This window comes from Cricetulus griseus, chromosome 8, assembly GCF_003668045.3.
Source record: "Cricetulus griseus strain 17A/GY chromosome 8, alternate assembly CriGri-PICRH-1.0, whole genome shotgun sequence".
Classification (NCBI taxonomy): Eukaryota; Metazoa; Chordata; class Mammalia; order Rodentia; family Cricetidae; genus Cricetulus; species Cricetulus griseus.
The window spans coordinates 5,181,464-5,207,763 of NC_048601.1; the positions used below are offsets into that span (position 1 = coordinate 5,181,464).

The 26,300-nt window shown below is 41.4% G+C and overlaps 1 protein-coding gene across 6 annotated transcripts in view; it reads left to right on the forward strand.

Annotated features, from left to right (window-relative positions):
* The window catches only part of Sox5 (SRY-box transcription factor 5), a 970,651-nt gene that overhangs the window by 352,704 nt on the left and 591,647 nt on the right, over nt 1-26,300 (forward strand). For 4 of the 6 annotated variants that reach the window (XM_035448567.1, XM_027430149.2, XM_035448569.1 and 1 more), the window contains one exon: nt 12,598-12,659. The exons of the other annotated variants lie outside the window; for them this stretch is intronic. The gene's annotated coding sequence lies outside the window, so the exon portion shown is untranslated. The remainder of the gene's footprint in view (nt 1-12,597; nt 12,660-26,300) is intronic. 6 annotated transcript variants of the gene reach the window in all.

Consider the following 26,300-nt stretch of genomic DNA (forward strand, 5'->3'; position numbering starts at 1 on the left):
GCGTGTGTGATGAACAGTACTGAGTGTGTGTGTGTGTGTGTGTGTGTGTGTGTGTGTGTGTGATGAACAGTCTGCTATGTATGTGTGTGTGTGAATTCAGTGCTATGTATGTGTGTGTGTGAACTCAGTGCTGTGTATGTGTGTGTGTGAATTCAGTGCTGTGTATATGTGTGTGTGAATTCAGTGCTATGTACGTGTGTGTGTGAATTCAGTGCTATGTATGTGTGTGTGAATTCAGTGCTGTGTATGTGTGTGTGTGAATTCAGTGCTGTGTATGTGTGTGTGTGAATTCAGTGCTGTGTATATGTGTGTGTGAATTCAGTGCTATGTATGTGTGTGTGTGAATTCAGTGCTATGTATGTGTGTGTGAATTCAGTGCTATGTATGTGTGTGTGTGAATTCAGTGCTGTGTATGTATGTGTGTGTGTGAATTCAGTGCTATGTATGTGTGTGTGTGAATTCAGTGCTATGTATGTGTGTGTGTGAATTCAGTGCTGTGTATGTGTGTGTGAATTCAGTGCTGTGTATATGTGTGTGTGAATTCAGTGCTGTGTATGTGTGTGTGAATTCAGTGCTATGTATGTGTGTGTGAATTCAGTGCTGTGTATGTGTGTGTGTGTGAATTCAGTGCTGTGTATGTGTGTGTGTGAATTCAGTGCTGTGTATATGTGTGTGTGAATTCAGTGCTGTGTATGTGTGTGTGTGAATTCAGTGCTATGTATATGTGTGTGTGAATTCAGTGCTGTGTATGTGTGTGTGTGAATTCAGTGCTGTGTATATGTGTGTGTGAATTCAGTGCTATGTATGTGTGTGTGTGAATTCAGTGCTATGTATGTGTGTGTGAATTCAGTGCTGTGTATGTGTGTGTGAATTCAGTGCTATGTATGTGTGTGTGTGAATTCAGTGCTATGTGTGTGTGAATTCAGTGCTGTGTATGTGTGTGTGAATTCAGTGCTGTGAATTCAGTGCTATGTGTGTGTGAATTCAGTGCTGTGTATGTATGTGTGTGTGAATTCAGTGCTGTGTATATGTGTGTGTGAATTCTGTGTATGTGTGTGTGAATTCAGTGCTGTGTATATGTGTGTGTGAATTCAGTGCTGTGTATATGTGTGTGTGAATTCAGTGTATGTATGTGTGTGTGAATTCAGTGCTGTGTATGTATGTGTGTGTGAATTCAGTGCTATGTATGTGTGTGTGTGAATTCAGTGCAGTGCTATGTGTGTGTGAATATATGTGTGTGTGAATTCAGTGCTGTGTATGTGTGTGTGAATTCAGTGCTGTGTATATGTGTGTGTGAATTCAGTGCTCAGTGTATGTATGTGTGTGTGTGAATTCAGTGCTATGTATGTGTGTGTGAATTCAGTGCTATGTATGTGTGTGTGTGAATTCAGTGCATGTGTGTGTGCTGTGTATGTGTGTGTGAATTCAGTGCTGTGTATATGTGTGTGTGAATTCAGTGCTGTGTATGTATGTGTGTGTGTGAATTCAGTGCTATGTATGTGTGTGTGAATTCAGTGCTATGTATGTGTGTGTGAATTCAGTGCTGTGTATATGTGTGTGTGAATTCAGTGCTGTGCTATGTATGTGTGTGTGAATTCAGTGCTATGTATGTGTGTGTGTGAATTCAGTGCAGTGAATTCAGTGTGTATGTGTGTGTGTGAATTCAGTGCTATGTATGTGTGTGTGAATTCAGTGCTATGTATGTGTGTGTGTGAATTCAGTGCTATGTATGTGTGTGTGTGAATTCAGTGCTGTGCTATGTATGTGTGTGTGTGAATTCAGTGTGTGTGTGTGAATTCAGTGCTGTGTATGTGTGTGTGAATTCAGTGCAGTGCTGTGTATGTGTGTGTGAATTCAGTGCTGTGTATATGTGTGTGTGAATTCAGTGCTGTGTATATGTGTGTGTGAATTCAGTGCTATGTATGTGTGTGTGTGAATTCAGTGCTATGTATGTGTGTGTGTGAATTCAGTGCTGTGTATGTGTGTGTGTGAATTCAGTGCTGTGTATGTGTGTGTGAATTCAGTGCTGTGTATATGTGTGTGTGAATTCAGTGCTATGTATGTGTGTGTGTGAATTCAGTGCTATGTATGTGTGTGTGAATTCAGTGCTATGTATGTGTGTGTGAATTCAGTGCTGTGTATATGTGTGTGTGAATTCAGTGCTGTGTATATGTGTGTGTGAATTCAGTGCTATGTATGTGTGTGTGTGAATTCAGTGCTATGTATGTGTGTGTGAATTCAGTGCTATGTATGTGTGTGTGAATTCAGTGCTATGTATGTGTGTGTGAATTCAGTGCTATGTATGTGTGTGTGAATTCAGTGCTATGTATGTGTGTGTGTGAATTCAGTGCTATGTATGTGTGTGTGTGAATTCAGTGCTGTGTATATGTGTGTGTGAATTCAGTGTTGTGTGTATGTGTGTGTGAATTCAGTGCTATGTATGTGTGTGTGTGAATTCAGTGCTATGTATGTGTGTGTGAATTCAGTGCTATGTATGTGTGTGTGAATTCAGTGCTATGTATGTGTGTGTGAATTCAGTGCTGTGTATGTGTGTGTGTGTGAATTCAGTGCTGTGTATATGTGTGTGTGAATTCAGTGCTATATATGTGTGTGTGTGAATTCAGTGCTATGTATGTGTGTGTGAATTCAGTGCTATGTATGTGTGTGTGTGAATTCAGTGCTATGTATGTGTGTGTGAATTCAGTGCTGTGTATGTGTGTGTGTGTGAATTCAGTGTTGTGTATATGTGTGTGTGAATTCAGTGCTGTGTATATGTGTGTGTGAATTCAGTGTTGTGTGTATGTGTGTGTGAATTCAGTGCTGTGTATGTGTGTGTGTGAATTCAGTGCTATGTGTGTGTGTGTGAATTCAGTGCTGTGTATGTGTGTGTGTGTGAATTCAGTGCTGTGTATGTGTGTGTGTGAATTCAGTGCTGTGTATATGTGTGTGTGAATTCAGTGCTGTGTATATGTGTGTGTGAATTCAGTGCTATGTATGTGTGTGTGTGAATTCAGTGCTATGTATGTGTGTGTGTGAATTCAGTGCTATGTATGTGTGTGTGAATTCAGTGCTGTGTATATGTGTGTGTGAATTCAGTGCTGTGTATATGTGTGTGTGAATTCAGTGCTATGTATGTGTGTGTGTGAATTCAGTGCTATGTATGTGTGTGTGTGAATTCAGTGCTGTGTATATGTGTGTGTGAATTCAGTGTTGTGTGTATGTGTGTGTGAATTCAGTGCTCAGTGTATGTATGTGTGTGTGAATTCAGTGCTATGTATGTGTGTGTGTGAATTCAGTGCTATGTATGTGTGTGTGAATTCAGTGCTGTGTATGTGTGTGTGTGAATTCATGTGTGTGTGTGAATTCAGTGCTGTGTATGTGTGTGTGAATTCAGTGCTGTGTATGTGTGTGTGAATTCAGTGCTGTGTATATGTGTGTGTGAATTCAGTGCTATGTATGTGTGTGTGAATTCAGTGCTATGTATGTGTGTGTGTGAATTCAGTGCTGTGTATATGTGTGTGTGTATGTATGTGTGTGTGAATTCAGTGCTGTGTATATGTGTGTGTGAATTCAGTGCTGTGTATATGTGTGTGTGAATTCAGTGCTATGTATGTGTGTGTGAATTCAGTGCTATGTATGTGTGTGTGTGAATTCAGTGCTGTGTATGTGTGTGTGTGAATTCAGTGCTATGTATGTGTGTGTGAATTCAGTGCTATGTATGTGTGTGTGTGAATTCAGTGCTATGTATGTGTGTGTGAATTCAGTGCTGTGTATGTGTGTGTGTGAATTCAGTGCTATGTATGTGTGTGTGAATTCAGTGCTATGTATGTGTGTGTGTGAATTCAGTGCTATGTATGTGTGTGTGAATTCAGTGCTCAGTGCTATGTATGTGTGTGTGAATTCAGTGCTATGTATGTGTGTGTGTGAATTCAGTGCTGTGTATATGTGTGTGTGAATTCAGTGCTATGTGTGTGTGAATTCAGTGCTGTGTATATGTGTGTGTGAATTCAGTGCTGTGTATATGTGTGTGTGAATTCAGTGCTATGTATGTGTGTGTGAATTCAGTGCTATGTATGTGTGTGTGTGAATTCAGTGCATGTGTGTGTGTGAATTCAGTGCTATGTATGTGTGTGTGAATTCAGTGCTATGTATGTGTGTGTGTGAATTCAGTGCTGTGTATGTGTGTGTGTGAATTCAGTGCTGTGTATATGTGTGTGTGAATTCAGTGCTGTGTATATGTGTGTGTGAATTCAGTGCTGTGAATTCAGTGCTATGTGTGTGTGTGTGAATTCAGTGCTGTGTATGTGTGTGTGTGAATTCAGTGCTGTGTATATGTGTGTGTGAATTCAGTGCTGTGTATATGTGTGTGTGAATTCAGTGCTATGTATGTGTGTGTGTGAATTCAGTGCTATGTATGTGTGTGTGAATTCAGTGCTGTGTATGTGTGTGTGTGAATTCAGTGCTGTGTATATGTGTGTGTGAATTCAGTGCTGTGTATATGTGTGTGTGAATTCAGTGCTATGTATGTGTGTGTGTGAATTCAGTGCTATGTATGTGTGTGTGTGAATTCAGTGCTGTGTATATGTGTGTGTGAATTCAGTGCTGTGTATGTGTGTGTGTGAATTCAGTGCTATGTATGTGTGTGTGAATTCAGTGCTATGTATGTGTGTGTGTGAATTCAGTGCTGTGTATATGTGTGTGTGAATTCAGTGTTGTGTGTATGTGTGTGTGAATTCAGTGCTGTGTATATGTGTGTGTGAATTCAGTGCTGTGTATGTGTGTGTGTGTGAATTCAGTGCTGTGTATATGTGTGTGTGAATTCAGTGCTGTGTATGTGTGTGTGAATTCAGTGCTATGTATGTGTGTGTGTGAATTCAGTGCTATGTATGTGTGTGTGTGAATTCAGTGCTGTGTATGTGTGTGTGAATTCAGTGCTATGTATGTGTGTGTGAATTCAGTGCTATGTATGTGTGTGTGTGAATTCAGTGCTGTGTATATGTGTGTGTGAATTCAGTGCTATGTATGTGTGTGTGAATTCAGTGCTATGTATGTGTGTGTGTGAATTCAGTGCTGTGTATATGTGTGTGTGAATTCAGTGCTGTGTATGTGTGTATGAATTCAGTGCTGTGTATATGTGTGTGTGAATTCAGTGCTGTGTATATGTGTGTGTGAATTCAGTGCTCAGTGTATGTGTGTGTGTGAATTCAGTGCTATGTATGTGTGTGTGAATTCAGTGCTATGTATGTGTGTGTGTGAATTCAGTGCTGTGTATATGTGTGTGTGAATTCAGTGCTGTGTATATGTGTGTGTGAATTCAGTGCTGTGTATGTGTGTGTGTGAATTCAGTGCTGTGTATGTGTGTGTGTGTGAATTCAGTGCTGTGTATATGTGTGTGTGAATTCAGTGCTATGTATGTGTGTGTGTGAATTCAGTGCTGTGTATATGTGTGTGTGAATTCAGTGCTGTGTATGTGTGTGTGTGTGAATTCAGTGCTATGTATGTGTGTGTGAATTCAGTGCTATGTATGTGTGTGTGTGAATTCAGTGCTGTGTATATGTGTGTGTGGATTCAGTGCTGTGTATATGTGTTTGTGTGTGTATGATGGAGTTAGTGCTGTGCAATGTGCATGTGATGAACAGTTCTATGTGCATGTGTGTGCAATAAAGTTAGTGTTGAGAGAGAGAGAGAGAGAGAGAGAGAGAGAGAGAGAGAGAGAGAGTTAGTGTTGCTTCTGTGACTCAAGAGAACAAATACATGCGTTCTTACCAAAGCCAGGGGAATAAATGGAGGCAGGTTAGTTGTCAAGGACCTAGAGATTACCACAGGAAGTATGCGGGCTCCATTGGGAGATGGCTGAGTGATATGCTATGTCCATGATGCTAATGGCAAAGGGGACAAGACACCTGATTTCCTACTCTGTTCAAACTTCACAGTGGCTTCTGCCTTTCCCAAGAATAGAAATTTGTCCTTGAAGTGGCAGATCAGGCCTAGTTTACCCAGGGTGTCCAGCATTTGTTCATTGCTAAACATTGTTATCTACAAAGTTCACGATTAAGACCCACATAACTCTGCTTTAAAAACAAAAGGAAAAGGAGTTCCATAATGTTTTCATCTGGTCTCATCCCCTGCCTCCCCCCAGAGCAGAACAGAAGGCTTGCACAGTGCACAGCGAGCATCACAGTCACTCAGGCTGCTGCGCTGCCCCTCCTCCTCTTCCTATGCTTAAAGCTGCAGGTGTTCTCTTGCCCGCCCCACCACACACAGTTGTTTCATTTACCTCCACCCTATGTCTTCCCGAAGACCTTCTTTCTCTTTCCTTGTTTTCTGTTCTTGTCTTTTTTTTCCCCCCATCAACAAATGGAAAGCTTCCTGGGCAAAGCCTAGTGTTTTGTTTTCTGCCTTGAGCAGTAACTGGGACATAGCAGAGGCTCATCAAGCAGTTTCTAAATGAACAAAGTCTCCACTTATAACCACGTTCGGGAGCATTGCACTAAAGACACAGATTTAGGGGTTGGAGAGATGGATCGTTGGCTCAGAGAGCTGCTGATCTTGCAGAGGGGCTCAGTTCTGTTCCCAGCTCACAAGCCCTGTAGCACAGTCCACAGCTACCTGGAACTCCACCTCCAGGGGTATCCAACACCCTCTCCTGGCCTCCACCGACACCTGCACCTGATGCAGACAAACCTATACACAACTGAAAATAAAACAAATCTTTTTATAAAATGACCTGGAGATTTAAAACTGAAAAGTAAATAGATCTGTCAACAGACAGAGTCAAAAGTAGAATTTTGCATGTTCTTACAGGTGCACCTACTCATTCATCTTTTATGTATTTGCTGGTCTCCTGCTTTAAATCAGGCCTTATTTTAAGTAGGAGAGGCAAAACAATGGATAAAATAGGCAAACCAAAAAGCAAGCTAGTTTTAGAGATGGAAACTCCTGGATAAGAAAACAAAGGAAGTAGGGGGCAGGTAGGGTGAGGGAGGCCTACTCCTTTGTGGTCTATACGGCATCTGATTGCAGTCTCTCTCTGCCTGCCTTTCCCAGAATTGTCCTCATCTCCTAGACCCGCCTCTCTTCCTGCCTCCATTGGCCAAACAGTGTTTTATTCATCAACCAATAAGAGAAACATATACAGAAGGACATCCCCCATCATAAGTTGTTTTATTTAATGCCTTAGCAAATACTGGAAATTGCATGTGTCACAGCTGCTAGGAGGTTATGGTAGGAGGTATGACAGGTTGAAGTCATAGCTCTGCCTCCGTGAGTTCTAACTATGGGTACCTAAGTTCAATGTCCTCATCTATTAAGCAGCATCTGTAATGTCTACTTCATAGGATGATTTCAACAAGCAAAACAAAACAGAAAACAAAAACAAAAAAATAAAAAAAAAACACTGCTGAGAAATTGCCCAATACATAATGATATGTAGCTGGAGTTCTAGAATGCTTTTGACTACTATCTAGGATGCAGATCTAAATGCTGCCCTGGTGCAGGTGTGTGGATGCTATGGTACAAAAATGGGTCATGGCAGAGCGTCAGAAAGCAGGTCAGGATGTTTGCAAAAATGCTCCCAATTTAAATAGCATAGAATTTACAGATAAGTTCTGTGGCTTTATTGAATAGCTTTTTATCATTAGGAAAATGGCGTGAGTGTTGAGAAAGTATAAATTAGTAAAAGGAAATCCTAAAGTTAATACTGTAGCATTTTATCGTTCATAGTTTCACACATTTCCATGTTGTACATACGTGTGTGTGTGTGTGTGTGTGTGTGTGTGTGTGTGTGTGTGTGTGTGTGTGGTTTTATTATGTCAATGACAGAGCTCCTGTCTGGTTACCAACATTTATATGTTTAAAACATTAATGTATTGTAATAAGATTACTGCTAAGGAACTTTGGGGTCCTGAGTCATGGGACTTTGTACTTGAAGATGGTGCCTTGAAAACACTGTCATTTTCTTGGACAAATGATCTATCTCTTTCTCTCTCCAAGACACATTGTTAGCTGTTTGGACTCATTCCACTTTCCATATTATCAATAACTTTGAAGTAATAGTATAATATATATATATATATATATATATATATTATAAATGAGATTACATATCAATGTCTATAAGATCACTACCATACCAGACCAGGATACTCATTTTTCTTAAACACATGTCCAGTTTCTACCAGGCATCTTACCACCCCTTTCCAACTCATTAAACTTTAATCAAAACTCATGCTAGTTTGACTCAGTTTGTAACTGAGTCCTTCTGTCTGTTCAGTACCCTACTCTCTCAGTCCAGGGGACTGCGAGCAAGTCCCTTGAGATCACTAGGAGAGTTAGCTAAGGCTTCACTGAGAAGGGGCTGAGAGTTGTACTGAGGGCAGAACAGGCAGGGAAGAGGGTAGAGTTGTTTGTTTGTTACTCTTTGGCTCTTTTGGAGGCCCTCTACCTAGCTCCCAAATAAATCATACACAGAGGCTCATTCTTTCTTATAAATAAATGCCCAGCCTTAGCTTGGTTTGTTTCTAGTCAGCTTTCCTTAATTTAAATTATTCCATCTATGTTTTGGCTCTTGGCTTTTTGTCTGTGTACTTTTCTTACTTCTTACTCCATAACTTGCTGTGTAGCTGACTGGCTGGCCCCTGATGTCCTCCTCGAATTTATTCTCTCTGCCTGCTAGCCCCACCTATCATTTCTCCTGCCTTGTTTATTGGCCATTCAGCTCTTTATTAGACCAATCAGGTGTTTTAGAAAGGCAAAGTAACACAGCTTCACAGAGTTAAACAAATGCAACATAAAAGAGCCCAACATATCGTTGCATCAAATTTCCCACAGCATAAACAAATGTAACACATCTTAAAATAATATTCCATAACCATAGGGTAAAATTTTCTCTGTTCAGAGTTTAATCCAGGAAAGAGGAGCACAGCAAGGTGTGCCAAAGGAGGAATATAGTCAAGAAAGTAGTGAACAAAGCAAGGAGCGCAAGCTCCACAGGGGAAGGAGGGATGCAGGAGCTCCACAGGGGAAGGAGGGATGCAGGAGCTCCACAGGAGAAGGAGGGATGCATTTTGTAAAGAGGTAAGAGCCTCATAGCCATCTCATGCCCGTGATCTGAGCATGCGCAATGTTGAAACAGGAGGATTTGTATGAATCAAGTTGGTCCTGGCTTAGGGACTGAAACCCCCATGGCGGGTGTGGGAGGCAGGCACTGTGATAGTCACTACCATGCCTGACTCAGTGACTAGAGAGATATGGGAAGAGCAGGGAGGAAGTGTTGCTCTACGCTGAGCCAGAGGCCTTCATGGAAGGTTTGTAAATGCGCACGAATCACCTATTTTTAACACCAAAGAGCGTTTAACAGCAAAATTAGGAAACCTCAATTACACAAGAAAACCATTCCTGTTCCCACAGTGTCCTGCATGAGGCCGGTGGCATTGTTGTTTCTTCTTGGCATCCTTTCCTAGTCCGTTTCTGGAAAGGACATTTCCTCACCCCCTCAAAACACCCCCTACTTCTTGAAGGAACTTCATTTTCTGTGCCACCCAAAGACCCTCGACATAGCCCTTGCCCAGTCAGAAAGCCGCGTTCTATCACTGTGTGGGTGAGAAATTGCAAGTACATAAAAGACTGCCCATTAGACATTACACATTCTCCACTGCCGTCATGAGACTGAATTTAGATGGTGTTAAGGGGAAGATAATATGATGAGATGCACAATTCACACGGTTGCCTTGGACACCTTAACACGTGATGTTTTACCAACCATCCCATAAGACAGGAATGATGGAGACCTCCATTGAGAAGATGATGAGTTACAGAAGCAGAGTTAGTGACTTCCTACTGGCCACACACACACATGCTGGCATGGGGATAATATGAATTAATAAATCTTTTTTTTTGTTTGTTTGCTTTGATTTTTTAACTCAAGCTGGCTTTGAACTTGCTACAGATGGAGTAAAAAATGATTTTAGTGACTTAATCACTGAGACATTAGTAGGGCAGTCCTGGAAATTCTGTGCCTCCAACCTCAAGTATATTTTACCCTAACTTGGGCCACCTTATTAGTGTAACAACTATTTGTTTGTCACTTGGGGAATATAAAGGGAACCTAGCAAACATGTGCCCAAATCCAAGAGCTGTGATGAGTCGTGCTCAAAATGAAACTCAAAGGGCTTTATCACCAAGGCAGCCCAAGTCTTCCTTTTAAAAGCCGGGTATTGTGGTTCGAGTTTTTAATCCCGGAACTCAGAAGGTAGATGGATCTTCCTGAGTTCAAGGCCAGCGTGGTCTACAAGGTGAGCTCCAAGTCGACAAGAACCACACAGTAAGATTCAGTATCAAAGCCAACAACAATAAAATAAAGCATCAAGTGACAACTTTTCTTCCTTAAGAATCTTGCCAAAGGCCAAGCTGGTTCTGAATGTGAAGCCCCTGTCCTTTCCACTGCAGTGTTTTCCCTGTGTGGACCACTGCCTGCCAGACCCTGCTGTGGTTGCTGTAGCTTCATTGTAAATTTAGAAACTGCAACAGTTGCATCCTCAGTCATTTCTCTTTTGGATTTGTTTTAGCTATGCTGGGATATGCTGCATCTCCATAAAAAAAATAGGATCATTTTGTCAAATTATATATGATTCCCTGTTGTATCTACAGATAAATTGGTGGAGATTTTCATTTTAAGAATAGTGGTTTCTTATCCATGGATATTGGATGTCTTTCTATCCTCTTAGTTGACATTTTTCAGGTCTGTTTTTAGTTTGTAATATACAAATTTTCTCCCATTATTAAATTTATTCCTATTATATCCTCTCCCATACTTTTAAGTGTGGAATTGTTGTCTTGATCATTCTTTTTTAGAATTATTCTGTGCTAAACTATGACAATATGTCAAAATATGGTCAAGTACCCTCAGCCTTAGGATGTCAGACATTTGGTCTTGTGATAATTTAGTGACTTGAGATATTCTAAAGATAAACATTTTTTACAGGAAAACAAAAACAACCAGACAAATAAAATACCAGATAACTTCTCGATTCTGTCAAAGCTACTGGTTTCTCCTTCTTTCCTTTGGGATGCCAGGTGTCACCTCTAACCCTGTGTTAGGTGAAGGCAGTGTGAACACATGTTTTTGTCTTGCTCCCAACCTTAAGGGACACAACTTTTCAATGTTAAATACTGTGTGTTTTATATGCTTTCTAGCAGGTTGTGGAGGATAGTTATTAGGTGGCTAAGGTGTGTGCTTTTGTCAAGAACGAGTTGTGGGTCTTGCTTGTCAAGTGCTTTTTCACAGTCTGTCAGCACAATTGTACGATGATGTGGCTTCCTCATTACAACACTCTTATATTGTTTGGTTTTCAGAAGCTGAGAGAAGTTTTCCTCTCCAGGACCAATGCCACATGACCATGACATATAATTATCCTTAGAATTTAATGTACTTTGAAATAATTTAAGAAATTCAGAAATCATTTAAAAACCACTTAGGTTTTTTGGAATATAAAGATTAGTAAGAGAAATAATAATAACATAAGTGACCAGTCCTGTCACTTTCTTACATGAACTTGGTTTATTAAGACCACATTTTAGTGTTACCCCAGAGTATCATTTTAAGTATTGTTTTTAAATTCATGAATATGTAAGCTTCCTGGTAAGATAGAATCATTCTAGGGCAACACTATGTACAATTCTCCTTTATTTAATTTAGTAATTGCATTTATTTATTGCATTACTTCAAATATCATCAGTAAATGCTTGAACAACTTGTAATCACAGAATTTGGTCACTGGAGTGGCTAAACCTAAAACACATAGAGGAACTGATAAACTTCTCACTATAAAAATAATGACATCATGGTAATATTTTTATTTAGAAAATACTTTGCATTTTTAGCTTCACCATAGGGTTAGAAGACTTGCAGATAATGGTAATGTGACTTAGTTTGAATCAGGTGTTTCTGGCTTTATTATGCTTTTCACTATTTCTTAGCCTGGAGATTCTTTTTCTACTTAGTGTCCTAGGGTGGCCACAGCTGTGCTGTGTGCTAGTAAATACATTTCAATACATGTGACTTCCTGTTAGGATGATTTCTTTGGAGTTCTCTTGCAAGGATAATGTTTCAAGTATAATTTAAGTACAGTATCTTATAAAATGATTATAATTGTCCATCTCAATAAAACTAAGCCTGGGATGCCCACAAGACACACAAGCCTGTTTGCATATGCACGTGTATACACACTTGCTGATGTGGCTCCTTAATAAAGTATTTAAAGTTGACTGACCCGTCACATTTCTAAAATAGCTAATTCCCATTTTTACACTTCAAGTATCACTGTCTTTTGAAATGTCATTCACAAAAGGTTCTTTGGTTATTTTTCACCAATCATCCACTTACCAGCTGCAAAATGGCACAGTTCAATGACTCCACCATTGGCTATGAATCAGGCCTAGGGGGAAAAGAGTATTAAAGTCAAATTTCTGAAAATTTATTCAGAAACTTGTAGCAGAAATGTTGTTTGACTGACTTCATAGTGTCTGACGTTTTAGACCCGAGTATTTGAAGCCACTCTTGGGTTATTTGACAGTTGCTATTCCTTTTTTATTTTGCAGTGTGACAAGAAGCCAAGAGTAGCAAGGACGGGAAGCAGAGAGAGTGACCTGCAGCTCACCAGGTCAGGACTGGCATTGCCATTGTGGATCATTATTTTTGTCATTTGCACAGCTCTCCAATCTCTTGAGGCTTGCTTCTGTGAGTTCTAAGCTAGAGGTAGTTCTTGCAGGTTTTCTCATCACGGCCAGCTCTCTTGCATCCAAAGCCCAGCATTGGGTTACCTGATTTCTAGGATTTGAATATGAAAAATAATTTAAAGAAACTTTTGTGAGTGTAAGGAATTTTGAAACCTAGTAAGATGCATAGAAAATCTGGTTATGATTGTTCTTTTTGTTAAAATATCTTAAAGCGAAGACTTTTTGATGAGTTTCCCAGATCCCAACCCTTAAAACACATGGAATGTTAAATTATGTAACTGTAGTGGCAGAAGTCCTGTGTTTGGGACATCTGCCTTGTCTCCTCTGCTGCATGCTCTGACCTCAGGTCTACCCAGAAGGCTTTGGATGCTCTTCAGAGTTGACCTGGATGCTAGCAGTGGTTTTTAACTAGTTGATGCTGAACATCAAATGAAGGCTAATTAAAGAATTTCTGCACAAATAAAATGACGTGGATAGTCAGAGTCTACTAGGCACAAGCCACTCGGGCCATTTGGCTATTGCTATGTGACCCTAGTGAACAGAAGCTTGATGGCATCTGCCCAGAGGCTTGATGGGAGTAAGGATGAAGACCTGTGTTCATCTTCTCGTTCTCGCCATTGTCCTAAATAGCTATCTCAACCTTGGCTGCTCTTGCCCGGCTGCTCACAAGAGACTCCTTCTGTCACTGCCTGCATTCTGATTCCCCCTGTGGTCCCAGCAGCCCAACCCACCCACCACTCTCCTTCCCGATACCTTAGAAGAAGGTTTTCTAGTTCTCATCACACAGTGAGATCAATGCCTCTGTCCTCCTGTCTGATCACATCTCTTCAGGGAAAATGAATGCTAGTGTATGAATTAAGCTTCTGGTTGGTTCTTCATGGGTACTTTATGGATTTTGTTGTGTTTAGGCATTGACTGTAGAGAGTAGACAGTTTTTCAAAACTGGCCTGTGTCTTGAAAGAATATCACCTTTTAGTTAAACGAAAAGTAATTTGAAGAATATCTTGACATTGTCCATATGCCTAATAGTGTTCTTGCCTAGGCTAAGTATGAGTTCTACAAAATGCTATGTTTGAAATGATGTATCCATTGGATTTATGAATGGTCTTCAAGGGTTGAGAACCACTTTTGCGTAACACTTTCATGAGGAGTGTTCTAGTGATGAACGTATCCCAGTTTTTAGTTTTCAAATACTGCTGAGGTAAACACCAAAACCAACAAAGTACAAACTAAATGTCATAAATGTTCTTCATATTTAGACACTAAATAAATCAAAGCTTCTAGAATTTTCCACTCATAACTCTTTACCTCCTGAGAAATTTTTATGCAATTCCAGTGTATAGTTATATATAGCAGGCATATCAATCAAATATCTTCTGATAATAAATTATAATGGATACATTTTAGGCCATATCTTTAGTATGCACACAACTTTTCAGTCTATTAAAGCTGAAAGCAAAATTATGCACTAGGAGGCGGACACGCTTATTTATTTTTCTACATAAAGAATTAAACCCTGGCTGAACATCTGACATTATAGGATATCTTCAGTGCTTTTCAGAGGTGATCGATAGTTTGGTTTTATAATGGACCATTCTGAAAAATACCACTTTATATAAATATGTATTAACAAAGTATGTTTAGGGTTATTCCAGAAATTGTTGGAAATTTAAAAAAAGGATATTACACAAGGCAAAGATACACTAATTGATTCTTACTTGTAATGATGGTTGGGGAATATTGAACGCTTTTTTCATAATCAAAACTTCGCTCACGTAAGAGCAGAAAATGTTGTATATGCAGGAAAAGGACTATAATCCATAGCATCTCATAACCAAGCGTGAGTTGAGGTGCTGTGGGCAGCGTGTTTATCGTGTGGTGTGGCATCCCACACGGGGTAGAGTACATACTGTGTGTTCAGAATGGAGGCTGAGGCATACAACATCTGTAAGCACGGCTGGGCACACCTCTGGTGCTTGCTGTGCTTGTCTTGTGATGGATGCTTGGCCGTTACAAGGCTGACACCTTCCACTGTGGCCAGGTTCTCCCTTCCCCCAGCTTAACAGGCGAGACAGAAATAGCAACTTTAGGAGCCATTGTTTGAGATTTTCCTGGTGAAGCTAAATCAAGAAAGAAGAGGGAAGCATGTCAACTTAAAAGGCAAAGAGAACCTCAGTCTAAGTAGTACAATCTTAAACTGCCATCAGATGAGCAGAGCCAAGTGTCTGTAAGCCAATATGGCACAGGATGCTAGCATGATGCCATTGCTACAAACAACAAGGATGTCATCTTTACATGACAAAGGATGTTCACATGGTGCCATTCCTGCAAACAGTGATGTCATCCTTACATGACACAGGATGCTAGCATGATGTCATTCTTACAAACAACAATGATGCCCTCCTGACAAACTACAGAATAGAAACCATTTTGTGCATCAAGCTTCAGACACTTGGAAGCATGATCACGTTTGGCACCTTATAAAGAATGTCACTAACATATTTCACTTCAGAGTGTCCTGATATTTGAAGAAATCAAGAGCTTTTGTTTGGGGACAGCATGATTTTTTTTTTCAGGTGTTGTTTATCAAGAGAAGTTTCAGATAAAAAGATGATTTTCTATCCATATAGGGAAAATCTTATTCTATTTAGAAATACGATGATTAATATATTTGTAATATACATATTATTTATGGGATGTATTATATTTTTGATATTATATATGTGTATATATAATATGATACACACTAAGTAGGAATGAAGGGAGACTACACTGCCTAGGTCCTCTGTTATTTAAAAATCATGGAAGCACAGAGACAAGACTGGAGCAAGAGGAGAAACCTTAGGCCTACAGGAAGGAGAGGCCCTTCTATTGGAAGAGCAAGTATGGAGCTTGTGCCTGGGGTATTGTTGAAAGGGCAAGCTGAGTTGAGAGAGGGACAGAGAAGTGCAGGGCAGCCTGGGGACGGTGATGTGTCCTCACACACGACAGGACTTTGACTGTTATCAAGTCAGGCTCTCCCTTTGAATTAAAGGGTTTTAGTGGACATCTTATGGTTCAAATGTTAGACCCCCGAAAACTCAAGTATTTGGGGTCCCAGGCCACGTTCACGGTCACCCCAATCACCAGGCGGATTTGAGAGCTTGCTGCAAACTGCACGAGGCTTTATTGTAATTTAACGAGCTAACCCCACGTTAGCTCGGGTCTTTCACCCACCCGCCATGGCGGACAGCTAGAAAAGACGGCTCCTAGCGTCTCCCAAAAGATCTTATAGGGCAGCGTAAGGGGAGTGTCTAGGGGTACGCACAGGCTTACGCACAGGCTCACGATTGGTGTGCCTCCAGGCTTGGAGGGCTTGCCCTGTGTTGATTGGTCAACTGGTTGTTATGGCCCATAGGCCCTCCCAGGGTGGTTGCTATGCTCTCTACGTCATTGCTGTGCGCTTGTCCGTAAAGCACACCCAGGGTCGTAAAGCATAGCGCCACCAGCTAACCTCTGATTGGCTCCTTGTCACCAGACAGGCATCTGACTTTAGTGACTAGGTCAAGGTCATAGAAGCACATGTTCGACCATTATGGCTGCCAAAAGGGAAGCCGGTTCCTTCAGTTCACTTATTTAAACATCCCCCCGACTGAAACATGGTATCCATCACTTTCAAATATCCTGGCAGATATGTGTAAAGTGTGAATGAAAGTAGACTTAGGCTAAGGCTGATGAGGGGAACGTTGTCTTGTCTGGCCCTTGCCTGCTTTTCACTTCCGTGTCTTTAACGTGGAGAATTTGAGCCACATAATTTGGCTCTATATTACAACTTGTTTATAAAAGAGACTTTAACTATGATAAATAATATTTAAAATGGTGAGCATCTGATTAATTGCTTTGCAATCTGAATTTTGCATTTGTTTACCATTTATAATTTTGAGGAAAGCTGCCTAGCTTTGTGGAAACCCACAAAACTTTTGGATTTATTATATTCTATTTGCAAAGTGGGATTATTTGAAAATTAACATTGTGGTTTCAATATAAATTGCCACATAACCTCTAAGACAGTTTATGAAAAGGAAAAATGGGTAGGTTACTTTTTCTTTAAGCAAATGATTTAGCAGGAATTAGAGAGCCTGAAACTTAGAAACTACCTGGCATTTACCAGTCGGGTGAGTAGAGGTTGCTAATCTGTGTTTACAACCAAATGATCAAATACACAAAACATTCAAGGTTGTTTTTTACCTCTATGTTTTCTTTTACATTTGTTAAGCTATTATGCCCATAGGTGATAAACATTTGCTTGAACGAGGAGTTGCTTTTCTTAGTCACAACTGTTTATACTACAAATGAGGAACAAAGGCTATTATTTCAGACAAATAATGGACAAAAATATCCATGCATGTTTTCAGAAAAATAGTTAGGGCAGAGAAGATGTTATTGAGACTAGGGAAGCAGAGTAATTCCTGCCATTATCTTTTCTCTCCTGTGATGAATCAAAGTGATGAGGAAATGTACTTGGGAGAAGGATGAGCCTTTCTCAGTGATCCCTTGTCAGTTACCAAACAATCCCATCAGGGATTTTCTGGAAACTTAGCAACAATATATTAAGAAATGATTGCAAATTATAACTATGTGAGTCCTAGATTTCTACAATACATGTAGAGATATAGATATACCTTTTCCTCATACACTGGAGTATATTTAAGAATTAATTACATATTATAAGTAAATTATACAGCCCTAGATTTCTATTGTATAGATATAAATATACTTTTTCTCCCATATTGAAATATATGTATACATATATGACTATTTAGTTTCTTTTTTTCCCTCAAAATTCTTATTTTCTCTAAATTCTTGACTTTTTAGTAGGAAGAATTAAAATCACTTTTATGATTAAACAGAGATTAAAGTAATGTGTGTGTTATTATTTTTTCAGTTATTCCTGCTGAACACAGTTTCTCAGTTGTGCTAGGTCTGGAGAAACTCAAATCTATCTTGCCACAGATGTTGAAGGTTCCCTGGGCCCTTGTGAGTGTCAGTGGGCCAACTCCATGTCCTCTGGTCACATGGGTATTAGATACTGCCCTTGAGTGGTAGTGGGTCAACCCCATGTTCTCTGGTCACATGGGTGTCAGATTCTGCCCTTGAGTGTCAGTCCCATGTCCTCTGATCACATGGGTGTTAGATTCTGCCCTGTGGTATGTTCAGCCTTTCCCTCTTCGATAAAAGTTAACTCCATTGCTTACCCAGAATTGTTCATCTCAAATAATTTTCTTTTAATTTTAATTCCCTGTTTTAAATACCTTTCTTTTCATTTTACTTCTTCCTTCATTCAAAATCTCTATCTAAAGCTTTTATTTTTAATGATTTCATATATATATATATATATATATATATATATATATATATATAGTTTACAATGCCTCTGGGGGCCAGAAGAGGGCAATGGATCCCTGGAACTGGAGTTAGAGACATTTGTGAGCTTCATGTGGTGGATACTGGGAACAGAACCTAGGTCCTCTCCAACAGCAGCCAGTGTTTGCAATGGCTGAGCTGTCTCCCCAGCTCTTCTCTGAAGTCTTAGCTTACCCTTGCTCTCTTTTTCTCAAATTCATCTCTCAGTAGTTCTAAGGTCACCTCCAAATCATCTCTAGTACCCTCCATCCAAAAGGTCCTCTCTAGTCATTATTTTATTTATATTTAACTTTTGAGTGAGTCAACAGCATGGCCCCACTTTGTTCTAAGATGGGTACTTTTGCTTTTCACTGAAAATGACTCTTTCCTTCTAGCGTGATTCTCAGAGTAGATTTGTTTCCTTATGTGAGATGCATCACAAAAGCTATGAAAGAGCCACAGTGTTCAGCGGCTCATAGGAAAGAGAGAAGGCTCTGTATGAGCTGGGCTTGGAATAGCCGTGCACTTTCGCTTCCTTAAAGGTGTTAGGCACTGGGAAGGTTTAAATATGCATTTAATGTTTGGGTGCCTTGCAAGTCTGCATCATTGTGGGTGTAGCTGGTATACATTTATGATATGTCATTAATGCAAAGGTGAGTTAGTTGCACGCTGGTCTTGAACTTGGAATCTTTACGCTACTTTGTTTGCTATGGCTTGTCAGACTTGGGATGCCACCGCATAGTCATGTGGTACATTGAGGTTATGCAATGGACGGATCCATTAACACAGTGTTGATATGACCTTGTTGGACACAGGAGGGGCTATGCGGTAGAAGAGAGGAGACCAGTGTATTTGTGAAGGAGTGATCCAGAAAAGTCAGGGTCTGGTTAATGGCATCCAGGGAGAGACAGCAGATACAGCAGGAAAATGGAGTCAGTCAATAGAGCCTGATGACATTGAAGAGTAACTCGGGGCAGTTTCCACCACTGGATACCTGAAATTAAACTCCACAGATAAGGAATCAGAAAAAGTAGTTGTTTTTCTAAGTTATTAATTTTGGAGGATGGAGAGTGAATTGTTCTAGAATTTAGGTCTATGTGAATACACCAAGGAAATACTTCTCCAAGATTCCAGAAACCAGCGTGGAAATAGCATATGAAGTGATGTGGATTTAAACCACAGGGTGACAGTGGTCTCCACAGTGGAGGGAGGGCAATGCAGGCTGAGGGGGTCCCAGGAAAGAGCAGGGGCCCGACCATCCTGTGGGGATCAAAGAGGCTCACGGGAGCAGTGAAGGTCAATAGACAGAGACTCCGAAGCTTCAACTGGAGTTGTGAATCACAAACTGTGGTCCCACCCGTCCCATGCTCTTTTTTTAATTCATTTATTTATCTTAAAATGTTGCACACTGCCTGCCAGAGATATGTACATGAGTGAGGGAGCCCTGAAAGCCAGATTTATCAACTGACTGGAATTTAATCATTTCCAGATTATTCAAAGTTTTTGGGAGTATTGCTCACTTCTCCATTTATGTCTTTACCCATCCATTCATTTGCTCACTCACTCACTCACTCACTCACTCATTCATTCATTCACTCATTAATTCACTCACTCACTCATTCATTCACTCACTCACTCATTCACTCATTAATTCACTCACTCATTCACTCACTCACTCATTCACTCATTCATTCACTCACTCATTCATTCACTCACTCATTCACTCACTCACTCATTCATTCACTCACTCATTCACTCACTCACTCATTCATTCACTCACTCATTCACTCACTCACTCATTCATTCATTCACTCACTCATTCACTCATTAATTCACTCACTCACTCATTCACTCACTCATTCACTCATTAATTCACTCATTCATTCACTCACTCACTCATTCATTCACTCACTCATTCACTCACTCATTCATTCACTCACTCACTCATTCACTCATTAATTCACTCACTCACTCATTCACTCACTCACTCACTCATTAATTCACTCATTCATTCACTCACTCACTCATTCATTCACTCACTCACTCATTCACTCATTCATTCACTCACTCACTCATTCATTCACTCACTCACTCATTCACTCATTCATTCACTCACTCACTCATTCACTCATTCATTCACTCACTCACTCATTCATTCACTCACTCACTCATCTGCTCATCCATCCATTCTCTCTTCTATTCCCCCATTTATATGCTATGAGTATTAGCCTACAGCACTATAATGGAGATACCTATGGTTCCTTAACTATATATCCTGACCAAGGATTTCATTGCTTCGGCTGGGCATATTCTTCTCAACTGTTACTGGTTCAAGATCAGCTTCCTCAGCCCCTGCCCAAGTTAAGAAAGCATGTCTCAGAAGAGGCCCCTCTTCTGAGTGTAGCCGGGCTGTTCCTACAAGCAAGTGGTAAACAGCCTTGTCCACACTCTCCCGCTGATGGGAAAGACCCAGTCTCCTGCTTTTCCCTATACATTTACTGCCGAATTGTGACCTTGTAGAAGATGCAGGCCGTTATCTTAGCAGTAGTTGATCACAGTAATGGTCCAGACGTTTGCCAAACCCAACCAACATCCCATGCTGCCTGAGAAGCGTTTGGGCAGAAATGCAGGCTAGAAGAGTGGTGTATCCCTGTGCATCCCTGCCTGGTGCATGAGTGCTTGCCTGGGGTGTCCCCAGGAACGGGCTGACACAGGTGTTCGGCACAGTTGCTTGTGGCTACTCCACTGGGAGAGACAGGACTGTTCTTCACAGTGCTGATTTTTGGTGCTAGTAATATCTGGCAAGCAGTCACCCTGGCTGAGTATTTCTCTGGGGAAAATAAAAGCCACAGGGGAGTCATCAGTGTGACCCTCTGCACACAGGCACGCTGCAGGAACCCTCTCTGTTGTCATTTGGCGAGGCGGGTGCATGTCAGGTGCTCCTGGATGCTCTCCAGCCAAGGTGGAAGTGGCATATTGAGCGGGGCCTTGCTGGCTGATTCCCAGCGGTGAAGCATAGCACCAGCTGATATGTTGTTGATAAAAGGGATTTGGGGGCTGGCCGGGTGGGGAGAGGAAGGAGTTTCTTTTGGTTCTGTGAGCACAATTATGAGCCTCCTTCTCTACGTCTGACCCATCCGTACCGCAATGCTGTCACTAGCATCATTAGCAAAGCAACGTGTTGATAACATAGTCAAATGCACAGCAGAGTTCTGGCTCTTAGGTGTCTGGACTAACTCCCGATATTAGGAGTAGGAGTCAGACTGCCATCGCTTTTCCCAGGCTAACAGACGCCCTGCCATTAACAGTCTGAAGGCAATTTTATTAAAATACACAGCCCTGCTGAGTTACTCTCCACAGATAAACAAGGAAGGCAGGAGAGAAGCTTTTGTTTTTAAGTAATTATTTAAACCATACATTACAGGTAATTTTCTTTTGCCGGGAAAGCAAATGCTACCAGAACTGCAATACCAATTGGGTGACACCAACTCAAATAATGTGATATTGTCATTTTTAAGAGCTAAAGCAGTGTTTGATTTTCCCTTAAGTACAAACAGAGCAAATTGGATTCGGGTAGCATGCACATATGTCTTACAGCTGATGTTATGTTTGGGGATGAGCGTCGTTATATTATTATGCAGAGTTATGGAAATGTAGAACACTAGCCATGGAGTTCTGGGCACACAGACTGGACCTCCAAACACAGAAGAGGAGGGCAAAGAAGCATATTTCCCCTTCACTTAAGAGGAAGTCACATTTTAGCCTTTAGCAGAAACCTCTTGATGGGATGCTTGCATACAAACAACAGGGGTTTAGTAAAGGTGTACGTGTGTCAGTGAAGCCAGAGCTTTGCAGGCCGCAGGAGTAAAAATCTCAGAAAACATTCTCAGATCACCCAGGGCCTTTCATTTGTTTCTTGGAGTGACACGTTAACCCGAATGGGCTCCTTTCCATGGTCTACACTGGCCTTTGTGCACACCCTGTCAGCCTTTCCTGTCTGGGAGACCTCACAGGGGTCAGGAAGGCTTGGTCTACACTGCTGTCCACTGGAGTGAAGTAGCATACGTCAGGGTGCCAGGGTGTCACAGCCCTCAGTTCCAACCCAGCTGAGACCATCGCTCCTTTTCCTGTGACCTGTTTATTTAGGCAAGTAGTTTGTCTTCCTGAAGGCTTTGTGTCCTTGATTCTAGAGCAGAAATAAAAATGAAACTAGCCCCTCATGATGGCTAAGAGGATGGAATAAGTTGGTGTACGAACACTGTTAGGGGTGATATCTGGCCAGAACATACTCGGGAAGTGGGTTTTTTTTTAATTTTAATAAACTATTAACAAAATCTTCTCAGAGAGAAATGTGTGTGTGGAGTAGAGTGCTGGCAGTTGAGATAAATTCGACGGTTAATGTATGATCCCCACTTGAGAGTGGAAAGGCTGAGATAGGCATTTAAGCAAATGACTCATCCCTGTATGCCACTTCTTGTTTTATGGGGAAAGATCTTAGAGAAATAAATGAGGTACAGTTCAATCTTGGCCATGGGGGTGGGGATCATGAGAAGTCTTGCTTCGTGTAGCTTTAAAGGAAAGACTCTGAGTGGTATGACCAGAGCCGACTATTGCCAGCCCCTTGTACATTGTTTAAACTTTTCCTTAAATGTTATCATCATACTTAACCAGTATCTCTAGACACCAAGAGACGTTAAATGCCAATTAACCACTCGGGATGCTTTCTGGTGTTTCTGCTAAAAGGATCTGGGGGAAATCTGAAGTTACGCCGTGGATCGCCATACTTGCCAAACAACACTGGAACATACCTTCATGAAGGAAGGCTCACTCACTAGTAGCAAACCTTTGCCCCAGCAAGCCTTCTGCCCTATTAATCCTCATCCTAGGCATTTGTTCCAGTGACACATATTCAGTAGTATGAGAATGTCTGTATCTTAGGTTACTTAGTGTGATAAATATCCAGAGTGAGTTCAGTATTCCCCTATGGAACAAGAACTCAGAACACCGCAGAGTCATTACCTGGTGGAGTCCCATGCACCAGGAAAACAAACAAGATGGCCGGTAGTAAAAACTGGCAGAAAAAATCACATAGAATGGGCATAAAAACAAATCAGTATACACAGTTACTAATTGGGGAAAAATTAAGAATAAACATGAAACTTATAAATTGATGATATCAACAGGCCACACTCTCAAAACAGCTGTTCAGAGAACGGGGCCAAGTGGAGCAGGAAGGTGGAGAAGGAATATTTATCAGGATGAACTCTTGTAAAAGATGAAACAAATAGTGTGCCTTTAGCTAGGCAACAAAAGCCCTAGGTCCCACCCCCAGCACTGCCAATCAGTCAAACAATCAACCAGTCAATCAAACTGTATACTCTCATTTGTCTATCTGTGTCTCACGAAGTACTTACTGGTCACCGATTTTGCTCTTCCCCATATTGAGATGTAAAACTCTGGGAAGTGGCTGAGAGACAGTATACAGTTGTGAATGGGAATCGTTTTCTCTCTCTGTTAAAGAATCCTGTCAAGTTGGATTATATCTCAAGAGGCTGGTAAAAGAATATTTACCACAGATATGAAGGCTGATAAAGAAACAGAGTGTGTGGGCATCTCTCTCTCTAGACCTAGCTCTATCTGCAGGGGGAGCTTGGGAGTGGGTGCTCCTGTTAGTGGTGAGCATACCTGGTCTCTAGACCTTCACACTGAGTGCTTTTTCGATAAGAGAAACCAGGAATCCTGTAGACATGGATGACTCAAGGGTTGGACCCGGGAGGAATGCATGCTGAGCGCTACCTGAAGCTTAGGAGCCACTGAGAGGGACATCAGGCACCATGAAGTGGATTCCGACTGCCTATTGTGTGGCCTGTGACAGCCCTGGGCCAGACTCAGTTTTCCATAAAGTTAGAAAAGTGACTGAAAAAGTGAATGAGGAAGACAAGAAAATCCTGCTAAAGAAGAAATGGGAGAGGAGGGATGGCTCGGTGCTTAAGAGCACTCGCTGCAATTGCAGGTGACCCAGGTTGGATTCCCAGCTCCCACTCTGGGCAGCTCACCAAGGTCTGCAGCTCCAATCCCAGGGCACTCAGCACTCCTTTCTGCACTCTGTGGGCACTGTGAGCACACGGCAGAACACATCAAAGCAAACAGGCACACACATGCACATACATAGAACCTTTTAAGTTGAATAAATAGAAGTACTGCTTGAGATAGAAAGGAAATATTTGGTAAATGACGCAGTAATAACTGTTTCAGGCTGGACCGCCAAGCAGGTATGATATTGAGAGGTGAACAGTGATCACTGTTACATTAACATGGCGACAACATTGTCTGTCTCACAAAAATGTGCATTAGTGACAAGAAAGATAGAGTGCTTTTGTCGTGGAGGACCTAGCAGACAGAAACCCAGGGTTAGCATCAGAGTCAGGACACATCAGTATCATCACAGCAGTGATCCCCAGAAAAAGATGAACCATGACCCTGTGATGTTCTCATTAATAATGCATGCCAGGAGGCTGGGTCACGTCTCGGCCTGGAAAGTTCTGCTGGATCAGCACAGGGGCCTAGATCAGTTCCCCCAAAACCCACTTTCAAAACCACGGGTGGTGCCTTGTACTTGTGACACTTGCACAGAGGAAGGAGAGGGAAGTGGTTCCCTGGGGCTCATTCAAATGCCAGCTTTGCCTGATTGGCAAGGGTTAGGGCAGTGAGAGACCCTGACTCATAAGAGTCAAGGTACATGGCTTGGTTGGTCTCAAGCTTCAGCGTACGTGCACACACTTGCGTCTGTACATATTGAGTGAAATCCTTCAAGTCACCAGCCAATGTCTTAATAATGCTAATGATAGCCTGAGACTGGGGGACTGTCCCAGTTGTAAAGAAACCAGCAGGTCCAAGGAAAGAGTGCCAATAGACAGTACTGGACTTCAAAGAAGGCCTGTAACTCAGCTAGCTAACAGTCATGAGGACTTGTTTTGTTCTTTGCGTCAGGGCTCTGTGAGATGCTAATATATGGAGAAAATGGGTAACAACACTCAAAACCCTGAATGCCACTTTTGCAGTATTTTCTTAAGTCAGAAATTCCTTCAAAAACTGAACGTGAGGTTGCAAAGTACAGGGTTCAGATGATGCCTCAAATAAGCCGCGTGGATGCCTCAGGCAGCCTTGATCAGCGAGTGGAGACAATGGCTGGCAGTGTGGGAAGGACATCAGCCAATTCTAAGAGGACGTGGACAACCACAGTAGAGCAACAGTGCCCACATTATGACTGGGGTCATTCTGCTAACTGGTTCTCTCTCACTACCTGCAAGATTCAAGGGTATTTCTGTGCCTTTAGCTGTTGCCTGTCTATTTGTCAGTACATGGGAATAATTATCTCAGCAATGTGGCTTCGGCTTGTTCATACCAGTGGAGGAGAGCGACCATGTTGACTGTGGAAGCCCAAAGAATAATTTTCAGAAGGCTTTACGGGGAGATCAAGGTGTAACGCCAAATGAAGGGCCGAGTGTGTCATAGAAGATGCTAAACTCTGTTAAAAACGTGTTTGGCCGAGGCAAAGCAACAGTGATGTATTAGCCTCCAAGCACGTGTGAGATCCTCACCCTAGCCAAAGCTGCCCAGGAACTAAGGTGCCCACTGAACAGAGCAGCCCTGTGAAGTATAGAGTGAGGGTTCCAGTGAGTTGGGGACAATCCTTGCTTCAAACCTGGAGACTGCTATGGCAGACCATGATAGATTACCAACAATGCTGTGTTGCCTGGAGACTGGACCAGCTGCCCATTTCCCATACATTAATGATGAAAATTTTCATGTTTGAAGAAGTTGTAAATTGTATATTTAAATGGCCCAGCTGTGGCCTCTGCTGTCCCAAGCCACACAGCTAGGAAATCCTACGGAGTAAAGATGTTCTAGAGTTAATATCCATGTGGCCTAGCACACAACTGGACTACTTTGTTCAGGAGCCTTCTTTCCGAAACAGGGACTGTCTAGCATGACACAAAATCTGTCAAGATAACTGTCATATTCTTTCAACCAGAAGAAATTTTTTTTTAAAGAAATCAACTGATTCTATTAGACTTTTGAAGCATCTACAACTTCAAACTGGATGAAATGTCAACTTCATGTCATGTATGATGTGGAGTGAGAGTCCATAACTTTCACAAGTCAGGTCCTCAAAAAGCTCA